This window comes from Furipterus horrens, unplaced genomic scaffold, assembly GCF_987537825.1.
Source record: "Furipterus horrens unplaced genomic scaffold, mFurHor1.1.pri manual_scaffold_11, whole genome shotgun sequence".
NCBI lineage: Eukaryota > Metazoa > Chordata > Mammalia > Chiroptera > Furipteridae > Furipterus > Furipterus horrens.
The window spans coordinates 55,723,853-55,736,979 of record NW_028327181.1 but is presented as its reverse complement, the minus strand read 5'-3'; positions in this window follow the sequence as shown (position 1 = coordinate 55,736,979).

Sequence of the window (13,127 nt, the reverse complement as noted above, 5' to 3'; positions counted from 1 at the left end):
GCCCCTTTCCCCTCTTGAAAAGTGGTTAAAACTTTCCTCTCTGCCTTTTCTTCTCTTTGTAAATTCTTCGACAGCTCACAATACGGACCACCCTAACAGTGACCTCCAAGCATTATATCATACCTCAAGTGCAGGCCCATGTGTGACTTCAGTGATTGCCAATTGCACACCCATGAAGCCGGCACTACTCACACCCTACCTTAGGCCTAATTTAGGACTGGGGCACTGGCAGGTTCTTTACCATTATGTGTGAGAGCCTACATCAAGTTATTAACTTTCCACGGTGGGTTTTCTTACACAAGATAGAACCAGAGCTTTCAGTATTTAACAACCAACTTGTACACCCATGTACATCCTGGTGTCTCTTCTTAAGCCTTGTGCTCTCAACAACTCACCAGAGCCTTTAGTGTGGGAATGACCCACCCAGCAAAGTAGGCAGGATCTGAATGAGAGAGAACCCCTAGGCCCCTGGTCAGCGGCAGTAGGAGTGATCTGAGGAGAAGGTAGGCACGGCCCGGGAGGAGACGATGGAGCCATTGGGGATCCCAGTCAGCGCATTTGTCTTGCTCTGTATCATTGGCCCACTCATGGCCTGTGAGTGACGATGAGCTCCATGACAGCGACCATGAAGGCTGCCCTGGCCCAAAAACCTGCCACAGAAACATGTCGATTGCACGATGGGTTGTTTTGAATATTTCTGAGATCATCCAGCTCCTAGAACAACCTCAGGCACAATGAGGTGGGGTTTGTTGACCAGATAGGGGGCTTAAATGTTGGGAAAGTTTTAGTTTCAGGTAATATCTAATAAGCTTAGTAATCAATGTATGTAAAGAGCTATTCTTTCAGGAACTGGAGGTATGACCCACCTTGACTCCAGGTAACCATAAGCAGTTCCACCTTTGTGCCTCAGGACTGCAGGCAATCAGGATGGTATCTGAGCCATTGTACTTCAGGGTGACCACCACCCAGGACACTAAGACCACTGCCCAGGACACACATGAAAGACTGCTACAGCTTTTATCTGATTTTTTTCCCTGAATTCCAAACCCCTTACCTACACTTTTTTTCTCCTTATAAAAAGGGTTGGTTTATAATGGAATGTAAGACTGTCTGTTAGGGTGCAAACTTGCTGTCTTCTCAGATCGCCGACCATCTGAATAAAGCGCCCATAAAGATTCAATTCCTGTCTCTGTTTATTGGGTCTGGTAAATGACAGGCAGTACGGACACCAGCTTTTCTGGTTTCATATTTTGGCAACCACGAAGGGACAGGCTTTGGGACTCTCTAGTAAGCCTGGGTATTTGGCAAGGAGTCCCATTGGCTGCCTGGACTGGGGGGGCGGGGGCGGGGTACAGATTTGGAGATTCCCAAGCAGCTGCCAAGTGATTTCACTTGGATACTCTCCTCCTCCAACTCTCAGCACCTCCCACCATCTTCATCTTTGATTTATTTTGATTGAATCACTGTGCTTTCTGGTTCAGGTTACAATCCCAGGTCATGACTAAGATTGTTAGGTAAGAAGACATCTTCTGGTTTAAGATGCCACCTGGTTTAGAGAGCTCTGTCTGTTTAAATGGCGGCTTCTGGTGCCATGAGGTGCCATCTGGTTTAGAGAGTTCTGTCTAGTAGAATGGGGGGGGGGGGCTCTGTTCCAGGAAGCAGCCCTTTGGGGCTAATTTTGGCTGATTGGTCAACCTATGCTTATACATTTACGACTAAAAAGAAAATGCTTTTTTTTATTGTAACACTGGGTGGCTTACGTATGATCTAGACTTAGGAGAATGCTGACCACTAAATGGGTCTTTAAACTACTATACTATACAGCAATTAGAGTTGTTCTGTCAAAGATCTGGGAATTTGGATGAAATGCCTTACATAGAAGCTTTTATGAGTTTACATAATAAAGATGCAGGATTAAATGGAAATAAGTTAATGGTACAGAGAAAAGGGAATTTGCCCGTGACAGATAGCCAAAACTCAGATATTACAGCTGTGACAAGCTTGGTCAGGGCTCCAACAGCCCCTCCAGCCTTGCAGGATCTTTCTCCTTACTCGACTGAGGGAACTGGGAAAGTGAGCCTGAACTGGTCTCGAACCCTTCAGAGAACCAATTTCGGTGAAGAAAAAGCCCCTACCAGGGCAGGGCAATATGCTTCGTGAAAAATTCCAGAGGGAGAAGGACCAGAGGGCAGCCTACTGGATATTATTGGGCATACACTCGGTTTTGTAAATCAGATTGTTAAACTGAAAAAACTCTGAAAGGACCAGCGTATATCCCTTTAGAATGGGTGAAGGAGTGCACCCAGGCTTCTGAGTCCCTGAAGGCGCACCTGGCTTCTACAACAGCCTTGGGGCTCCCAAACCTACTAAAGCCCTCTCAGTTATACCTTCACGAAAGGCAGGGCATTGCCCTAGGAGTCCTCATCCAAATGCTTATTAACATTTCGCAACCCATCACTTATTTGTCAAGGAAACTAGATCACATTGTCCAGGGGTGACCAGCCAGCTTGAGAGCTGTGCCAGCCACCTGCAAGCTCTTACAGGAAGCTGAAAATCTTCCTTGGAACAGCCTGTCACCATTTATGCACCCCACCAAGCGTTGAGCCTGCTGGAGCAGAAGAGAAATTTGTGGCTCACTGCTGGAAGCGTGGGCAGGTACCAAGCCATTCTTCTCGGCCATCACAATGTATCCCTGAAAACGGTAAGTAAGTTAAATCCTGCCTCTCTTTCCAGGAGCGTGACTTGGCTGCACTACTAATACATGACTGTGCTGAGATAATTGATGAAGTTTATTCTAGCAGAATTGATTTATAGGGCCATCCTCTAGAAGTGGCAGACTGGACTCTATATGTAGATGGAAGCAGTTATATGGATGAAGGAAACAAAAAGGCTGGGTATGCAGTTGTGACTCCTGAAGGAGTAGTAGGGTCCAAGGCCTTGCCGCCGGGAACCTCTGCTCAGAAAGCTGAACTGATTGCATTGATGATGTGTCTATATAAGAAACCTGTAAAGAATTTTAGTAAGAGTGTATTTGAGCCAAAACTGACAACAACGCTGGGAAGCAAGGTCTCAAATGCTCAGGAGAATGACAAGTTGTGGTTACTTTTCTGCCTCTGGAATTAAGGAAGGAAGAAGGCAAGGAAGATTACACAAAGATGGGAGAAAGCAAGGTGAGAATTGGATTGCAGGATAGTTAACAATTAGGTGGTTGTGTCTTCAAGGGTCTGAAAAAGATTACTCTGGCATCTCAAAGATGCACAAGAAAATGGACGGAGCTTGCTTAAGGCAAAGATCAACCTTTCATTTAAAAAATTGTAGATTATGGGTATAACTACCAGCCACTCCCTGCCTGGTTAGGAGTTTTTGATCTGATCATCTGTCAGGTTACTTTCCATCACAGAAATTTTCAGTATTATTGCAGAACCAGTTTTCTGTCTACAGAGGTAAAATTCAGACTTTTTAAAGATCAATATTTATATGAAACTGGAAAAGCCAGCGTTCATGCAGCCTGTCACCTCCCAGACCTAATAAGCAGAGACAGGGGTTGAATCTTTAAGGGCACTTTATTCAGATGGTCGGCGATCTGAGAAGACAGCAAGTTTGCACCCTAACAGACAGTCTTACATTCCATGATAAACCAACCCTTTTTATGAGGAGAAGAAAAGTGTAGGTAAGGGGTTTGGAATTCAGGGAAAAGGTTAATGGGATAAAAGCTGCAGTTTTCTTTCACCTGTGTTCTGGGCGGTGGTCTTTGTGTCCTGGGCGGTGGTCACCCTGGACAATGACTCAGATACCCTCTTGATTGCTAATATAGTAGTCCCTCTCTATATCGCTGTTCACGTATCTTGGCCTCACTGTATCGCGGGATTTTTTAAAATATTGTATTAAATTATTTATCGCGGATTTTTCGCTATATCGCGGGACTTTGCGGTACTGCACAGTAAATACTAAAGTAAACGTAAGGTTCCTACTTCGCGGATTTTCACCTATCGCGGGAGGGTGGCAGTCTAGAACGTAATACCCGGGATAAGTAAGGGATCACTGCAGTCCTGGGACACAAACGTGGAACTGCTACGGTCTCCTGCAGTCAAGGTGGGTCATACCTCCAGTTCCTGAAACAATAGCTTCTTAAATACATTGGTTACTAAGCTTATTAGCTGTTACCTGAAACTAAACTTTTCCAGCATTTGAGTCCCCATCATGTAGAGAGAGAGAGCCAGGATTTGACTCCCTGCTCACTGCCTTTCCCTCAAAATCCCAAACGTCGCTATTAGAACTGGGACCCAAAGCAGACGTGCAAGTGTACCGCCCCCCAGCCTGCAACCTAGTCTGCTTCCGGCCTTCCTCCTGCTCCAGGACCCGCCCGGCTTCACTGCCGGCCGCTGCGGAAACGGCTCCGGATTTGGTACTGAGTGCTGGAGCTTCCTCAGGTGGCGGTGGGGTGGGGCGCGAGGCCAGAGAATCGTGGTGGGGGAGCTCCAGGGAAGGGGCAAAGCGCGCTTGCGTGCCCCTCCTTGCGCCCGGGTCTCTCTCCCTCCCCCGGCGCCCCCGAGGGCTTGGCCGGCAGTGCCCGCTGCGCGCCGCGGGCACCGGCGCTGCGGCACAGGTCGGGCGGGAGCCTACTCCGCGCACCTCCGCTCGTGGACTAAGCGCCAGACTTAGTCCGCAGACGTCCCCAGCCGGCCTCCCGCGTCACCGGGGAGGAAGCCCGTCGGGACCCGCGCCCCGGGTAGGCCTCCCGCAGTGTAAGAGGACGCCGGAGGCCCCGGGTGCTTGCGCGTGTCCCGGGACGGGACGGGGAGCCACCCTTCCCCTGGCCGCCTCCCCAGGTCCGTCCGTTTGACTCGTTCACCTCGTGGAGGCCTCCGGGCGGGTCGGGAGAGGACATACGGGTCGGGTGGGTGGGGATGGAAATGGATGGGACACTCGACCTCCGTGATTTGTGTTTGCAGGTACTCACGCCTCCATCACTTCGTGATTTCGGGGAATAGTCTTTATTACGTGTCCAGACAGCAGTCTCTGTGTCCGTCTGTCTTCTGTTGTCTGTTCTCCCAGGAAAAAAGAAGAATCTGTGACTGATAACTGCCATCACCAGGCTAAGGTTCAGTTTGCGACATTTTTTCTAACTTTATTTGGGGGCTGTTGCTGAATCAAATTTTGTGCGCTCCAATGTTTTGTGATTTGGGGAGACGTCCGTGCATCAAACCCCCCCCCCCCCGTGTTTTTGGGTTCGCGGGGAACAGGATGCCTGGGTGGGGTCGCAGCCCTCCAGTCACTCTCCTTTGGGGCGGGGTTGCTTCGGAGTCCTGGATGGAAGACGGCACCCTCCCGCGGTTGCTTTGATGGGTGGGCCTAGGGTAGAGAAATGGGGCGCCTGGAAAGTAGAGAACCCCTTGACCTGATGCAGAGAAATCTGATCAGATCGCTGGGGAGCAGTAGGGACGGGCTGTAGGAGGAGGTTGCCCAGGCAATGGTAAGCAGTCTAGGACGGGATTGGCTGAGAAAGTGAACGCCTCCAGAGCTTTGAAATAAAAGAGGGTTAGCTCGCAGGCTAGCTCGGGCTCTCAGACTCGCTGGCTGGCTTTCTTCTTCCTGGAGGATGCCTGGGGATGATCGGGGTGCAGCTGCCTGCGTTTCCCAGTGGACGGTATTTTGGATGGAAAGAAACTCCCGGCATAGCCTAGGATCGAGCTGGCCTCGCCGATGGTGGCAGGGTTATTCTTTGAGTGTTCTAGAGGGGGCGACCTCTAAGGCAGAAGCCTGCCATTCTTCCAAAATCGTCGTTTTTTTTTTTTTTATCTCACGTTTTAGTTTGCAAACTAACCCTATAGAAATAAAATAACTAAGATGTAATGGGGAAATGATAGGAGAACCCGGGTATTCTAGTTTAGCCTTAATTGTTAGGTTTAGATGATTAAAGCTGTGACTTGACAGGCTTAAGTGACTGCTTTTGAATAAAGACTCCTTTCCTTTATCATCAAACCTTTGCCTCTGGAATTTTGCCTAGAGGGTGGCGGCGGGCAGCGGGACCCCAATTGCTGTTCGCTAACAGCTCCTCCCTCTCAGCGGTGGGAATCTCTAGGATTAGACTCTGGGATCCTGGCTGGGGCACAACACTGGAGGGCTGTTTTTGTGTCTTTGGCAAAGGATTGCGGGGCGGGGTCATCCTAACCCGGAGCCCAAGAGGGGTGGGGAAATCTGTCATTGACGAGAATTCATGCTGAAAAACTACCCAATCCCTACGGGGTTGTCAGCTCAGACCTAATACCAAAACCCACCTCGGCAAGTTATTCACCCACCCGACATCTCCGCTTACTCATAAATGTTAAATTCAAAACGCAGAGCTCTAATATTGCATATCCTTCACTCGGAAATGTAATTATGGTATATCTCTAATGGAGTAACTTTCTTTTTTCAGTCTCCTCTATATTCAGTTCTCCATTAATTTCCAGCTATGAGGTGGGCCCACCAAACTTCCTAGTCTGCTCCAAGTTTCACTCCATTATATTCACAACCCTACTGTCTCTCCAAAATAGATTGCATCCCATTATCCAGCGTTCCATGATACAGCATCTCCGTCCACTAAACAGCTGCACAGGCTTCTCAATGACATCTTCATATCGGGTTCTAACAACATGCCAGTGTCGTTCTACTATGCCCTAACAGCGGGTCCGTCACTACCCCATCGTGGCATTTCTCACTCACTGTCCTTCCGTATTTAGTTCTCACTTGCTTTCATTATCAAGACACTTCTGCCCCACTATAGTCTCCCTACTAAGCCCTGGAATTTCCCCCCAATTTGCCCATCTTGTGTCTATAAGCTCAGCGTTTTCCAATATCAGGGACTTGTTATTTCCCATTTGTCTACCCATAATTCCATGTCACTACATGCCTTAATATCTTGCCCCTCTATACTTTATTTCAGTGCCACTAGTATGACATTCAGTGTTCCCCGATGTCAATCCGTGACATCCGTCAGTCTTCTACAATCTTCTCGCCACCACCAGTAATCAGTGGCACAATATGTAGCTCTCGCTGTTCAGCTTTCAGTCTTGGATATTGGATTTTCTACTGTCCTTAATATAGACTAACACTGAATCCCAATATGTGGCCCAGTGTTCCCCCAATGTTTAGTCCCGCTCACATATCCCGTTATCCCTCATATGCATTATATCAATGACTATTTAAGATATAATTCACATCCCATACAACCCATTCATTTAAATTGTACAATTCAATGGTTTTTAGTATACTTAGTATTAGGCTATTTCATCACCCCAAATAGAAACCCTGCACCCCTAACCCATCTCCATCCAATACCCCCCCCATTCCTCGGCAACCACTAACCAATCAACTTCCTGTCTCTATAGATTTGCCTATTCTGCACATTTCATATAAATGAAGTCATGCAATATGTGGTCCTCTGCGACTAGATTCTTGCACTTTACCATATTTTCAAGGCTGTAGCATGTTATCAGAATTTCATTTCCACTGCTACACAATATTCTATTGTATCAATATACCACATTTTATTTGTCCATTCATTAGCTGGGTTCATTTGGGTTGTTCCTACTTTTTGGCTACTATGAATAATGCTGTTATGAACATTAGTGTACATTTTATTCTGTTGACATGTTTTCATTTCTCTAACAACAGAATTGCTGGATCATATGGTAACTCTGTTTAACCATTTGAGAAACTGCCAGATTATTTCCCAAAGTGGCTACACCATTTAACGTTCCCACTAGTACTACAGTATTCCCTCACTTATCGTGGATATTACGTTCTAGATCCACCACCACCCCTCCCCCCGATAGGTGAAAATCCGCCAAGTAGGAACCTTACATTTATTTTAGTATTTACATATATTTTAAAGCTTTATAAAACCCTTCCCACACACTTATAAACCATTCCCAGTCCCTTATTAACCTTTTCCACACTTTTATAAACACTATTTATGTTCTTAAACATATTCTACACTCTTAAACCTATGTAACTTTAACAACATACCTATACAGTACCACAAAATCCCGTGAAATAGCAAAAAATCCGTGATAAATAATTAAATACAATATTTTTTAAAATCCCACGATACAGTGAGGCTGCGATAAGTGAACCGCGATATAGAGAGGGACTACTGTATATGAGAGACTTACAATTTCTCTACTTCTTTGCCAAAACTTAGCTTTAAAAAAAAAGTTATAGTCATCTTAGTGTGAAATGGTACCTTATAGCGGCTTTGATTTGCATTTCCCTGATGGCTAACGTATAATTTTGAGTACCTTTTCATGTGCTTATTAGCCAAGTGTATATCTTCTTTGAAATGTCTATTGAGATCCTTTACCCATTTAAAAATTGGGCTGCTTTTCTCTTTCTTTTTTATTTTTTACAGAATGATTTTATTTCCAACTAAAAAGTAACCAATAAGTGCATTTATTGAAGTAAATTTTAATCTATTTCTAAATTCCATTACATGCATTTTTAAATATTTTAAAATTTACTTTAGAACGAGGGAGAGAGCAGTGAAGGGAGACAGATTTGTTCCATTCATTTATGCATTCATTGATTGCTTCTTGTATGTCCTCTGACTGGGGATCGAATCTGCAACCTTGGTATATCAGGTTGATGCTCTAACCAGATGAACTACATAGCCAGGGCTCCATTACATGCCTCTTTAAGTGCTCCACTACAACCATGATTAAAATGGTCCTTGCAAAATATTAGCTCTCAATTGCTTGTCTTTAAGTACACCAGCATTTTTCTTTCAGTGACAGAACAGGAAAAATATCCAGACATTTTTCATCTATCTTTATTAAGCAAACATACTACTAAAAGAGGAGGAATTATATTACTAAGAATTAATATAAAAGGGCTGCTTTTCTTGAATTCTGAGTTCTTTATATATCCTAAATACAAGTCCATTATCAGATGTAATTTGTAAACGTTTTTTTCATATTCTGTGGTTTGAATTTCACTTTCTCATTAAAAAATTATCTATATATTTTTAGAGCAAAGGGAAGGGAGAAAGAGGGCAAAAAACATCAATATGTGAGATACATCCCTCTGTTGCCTCTCACACCCCAGCCGGGGACCTGGCCTGCAACTCAGGCCTGCATGTGCCCTGACTGGGAATCAAACCTTCTGCAACCTATGGGTTCGCAGGCTGGCATTCAATCCACTGAGCCACACCAGCCAGAGCTCGTTTTTTTTTTTTTTTTTTGGTTGTTCTGTTTTTAACAAAAATAATGAAACTTCGTTGTCTGAAAACACATGATTTGTTCCCAAGAATTCTTTTGGGAGATTAGATAAATTATGTCAACAAATGCAAGAAAAATCATGGGGACATTTTTCCTCACCATGAGGAATATATTTCTTTTTTGTTGAATTTATTGGGAATGACATTGGTTAATTTGTCTTTTCACTTCCATGATGGTGTCTTTGAAGTACAAAAGTTTTTAAGTTTGAGATATATATATATATATATCGTCGGCAGCCGTCCGTCTCGAGAGACGATGGTGTAGCTTCTTAAGAGTCTATCTGCACCGCCGAGAATGGCTGTGCAGTCCGACTCGGGAGTGACACGGTATCTGTCTCCTCCCGTGTTGAATCGACATCTTGCGATGACGCTGGAGTGTCCTCTCCAGTGAAGCTGAAGCTACAGAGCCTGGGCAGGGTGATATGGAGGGTCTGCTGTTGCCCATGCAGCAGACCCCCCCTCTCTTCGCAGCTGAAGGGTCCAAGGGAAAGACGGAGTCAATACAGCTTGGCTTCAGGTGCGCCGCAGGAGTTGCCGGTGTTGACTACAACGTCAAACCGCCTTAGGGACTCCGGCTCCGGATTTTCTGTCGGGGTTTACTCCCTTAGCCTTTCCCCTGAAGAGGTATGCCGCAAGGCAGCGGAGGTTTTTTGGAGTCAGAGTTTTCCTTCTCTGATGTGCCCTGACTGGAAGATCGAACCAGCGACACTTAGCTTGCAGGCCGACGCTCAATCCACTGAGCCAAACCAGCCAGGGCTAACTACAAGTATAAATGGATATATATATATATATATATATATATATATATATATATATATATATATATATGATATTCAAACTGAGCAGGATCATCCCCTTCCCAGGCTTTTTTCCTCACTCTTCGTCAAATAACTCTGCCCTCTTCATTTATTCACTGACTCCGCCCACAGGCACTGTGAACCCACTATGCACTGGGCATTACTCTGGAGGGGAGAATGGGTAGGAGTGCATCAGATGAGGCCACTGCTCTGAAGGGTCTCATAGTCCAGTGGTGGTGGGGGAGACAGGCCAAGGAAAAGCAACAAATAAGATCAAGACACGGGGTAATATGGCCAAGTGTGACTGTGGGATCTCTGGGAAGGACCCTTGGAAGAAGTGATGTTTGAACTGAGCCCTGAGTTAGCCATGCAAGGATCAAAGGAGAAACATTCCAAGCAGAGGGAAAATCTGTTCAAAGGCCCTGAGGCAGGAATCAGCTTGGTGAGTTTTAGGAACAGAAAGGCTCAGATGGCTGGAGCTTGTTGAGTGAGTGAAAAAGGAAGCCCCTATCTCACCCCAGTGGCCGTGAAACCCCTCAGGCAAATCTCCAGTCTTACCAGCATCCCTTCACTCATTTCCCTGGAAACACAGCCAGGCCCAGGACCAGGGGGCAGAAACCACAATCTCCTTCAAGGAAAAAGGCCAGACACTACAAATTCTCACATGGCCACTTTAACTTTTTCTGAATTTAGTTAAGCTGCCAAAACTTTTTTTCCCTCAAGGGTGAGGTGCATCATCCAGAGAGGGAAAGATCCTGATGAGTCCCCTCCTAGGAGCAGGGATGCTGTAGGCAGGAATGCAGGCCCCTCTGGGAGCCTTTCAGGCCAAAGTCAAATCTTGAAAAGGTTCAGCCCCAAGGGTGGGGATTAGACAGGCTACAGGGAAGGGCTAGGATTATGGCAAATCCCTCAGACACAAAGCCAGGCAGGGCTCCCCCTGCCCTCCGCGCTGCCCCGGAAAGCCCCCTCAGCTGACCCTAACCCTGGCTGGGGGCTGAAGCTTTGTCCCTTCCTGTCCATTAGCATAAGGGGCTGTGAAGGTGAGACCCTAGGCCAAAGCCCCGGGCAGTGGCCCAGGCCACCCCAACCCTTTTTGTTCCCACCTCACAATCTAAATGGTGGCCTGCTTGAAGGTTTTGGGGCCTGTAGCCTCCAGACCAGCGCACATCCAACAGCCAGATATGAGTTCACCCATGTGTCCCATTCCAAACTGGTACATTTTTTGTTTGTTTGTTCTGTTTTACTTTTTACTGAGGTCTAATATACAAAAATGCATAAAATCTTAAGTGCATAGGCCAGTGAGGTTTCACAAACTGAATGCATCCCAGGTGGAGAAATCTAAGTAGTACCCAGGAACCCGCTCTGAGATGCCCCTCCCACCCCTGCCCAAAGGTAACCACTCTCTTGAGATCACTGTAGATTAGTGCCCGCTGTTACACTTTATGGGACTGGGGCTACACAGTCTGTGCTCTCTTTGATCTGGCTTCTCTCACTCACCATGTCTGTGAGATTCATCCATGTTGATGCCTGTGGTTATAGTTCATTTCTTCTCATTGCTCTGCTGTATTCCACCATGCGAATAACCTTCACCTACTGCTGATAGGTGTTGGAGCAGTTTCCACCCAAATGAATGAATTAGTTCCCTATTGGGATGCAGCAATAGGGAACTATATATATATATATATATATATATATATATATATATATATATATATCCCTTTGTTGCTTATTTCTGATGTCATCTCTAAAAAAAACTATTGCCTAATTCAAGATTACAAGGGTTTATGCCTGTTTTCTTTTTGGAGTTTTATAAGTTTAGCTTATATTTAGGTCTTCGATCCATTTTGAGTTTATTTTCATTCATGGTATTAGAGGTCCAACTTCAATCACTGGTGGCCAATGATTTATGAAATGAAGCCTCCATAAAAACCCAAAAAGGACAGTTTGGAAAGCTTCCAGGATGGGTAACTGTAACACCTCCACCATGCCCCAACTCCATGGGAATAAAACTCCTTTGTTTGGGACCTCCTCCTACATATCTCTTCATCCAGCAAAGATCATTTTGAATCATGTCCTTTGTAATAAACTGGTAATCTAGTGAATAAACTGTTTTCCTGAGTTGTGAGCTATTCTAGTAAGTTAGTTAAATCCAAGGAGGGGATCAATGGAACCTGATTTATACCCAGTCAGAATCAGTTGGGCTTGTAATTGAATTTTAAAGGTAGTCTTTGTAGGGCTAACCTCTTAACCTGTGGAGTCTGATGCTGTCTCTGGGTAGAGTGTCACACTGAGTTGAATTGTAGGACATCCAGGTGGTACCTGAAAATTGCCTGGTGGTAAGGGGAAAAACCCCATCAAAATAGAGTGCAGAACCCCTTACATAGTATTTCCTTATAATTTTTTAAGGTTGATAATAATGGCCACTCTTTCAAATAATGCCCAGTCTACCAAATTGTCCCCATCACTGCAGCAGCAGGATGAGAAAAGTCTACTTGGGGATATGCAGTGGGGAACAGGCATTATGTTTTTAGGGAGTAAATAGGTAAATGCAAGGGAAAGCTTGAGAGGTTCGATATTACAAAATCATAGGATCTAATGTGGACAGAAACAGGAAACTGGGTGAAGCTGATGCTGGATGGGAGATGGGCAATGGAGCAGAGTAGGTAACCAAGTGTTTATTATCCTGAATTCTGAATTTTTGAGGGAGGGATTTAATTATTAGAGGACAATGGGGCCAAGCAGATTAACTTGTTCCTATGGAAACATTACTATGACAAATGGTAATGGCATTAATATCCAACAATTATTAAGCACTTACTCAACGTGAAATGGACTCCTGAGTTCTAATCACTGGATTTCACCCTTCTATCCAAGTCATGTTCATATTTTAACTGTATTCAGACAAACCATATTATTGCATATATAACGGGGCCAATCAGGTCTCAGCTGTTGTTTCCTTAATAACAGCTTGCATCCTTACGAATATCTTAATGTTCTAATTTTACTATGTACATTAATTTTCTGTTGCTACTGTAACAAACTTAGTGACTTAAAACTTAACAAATGTATTCTCA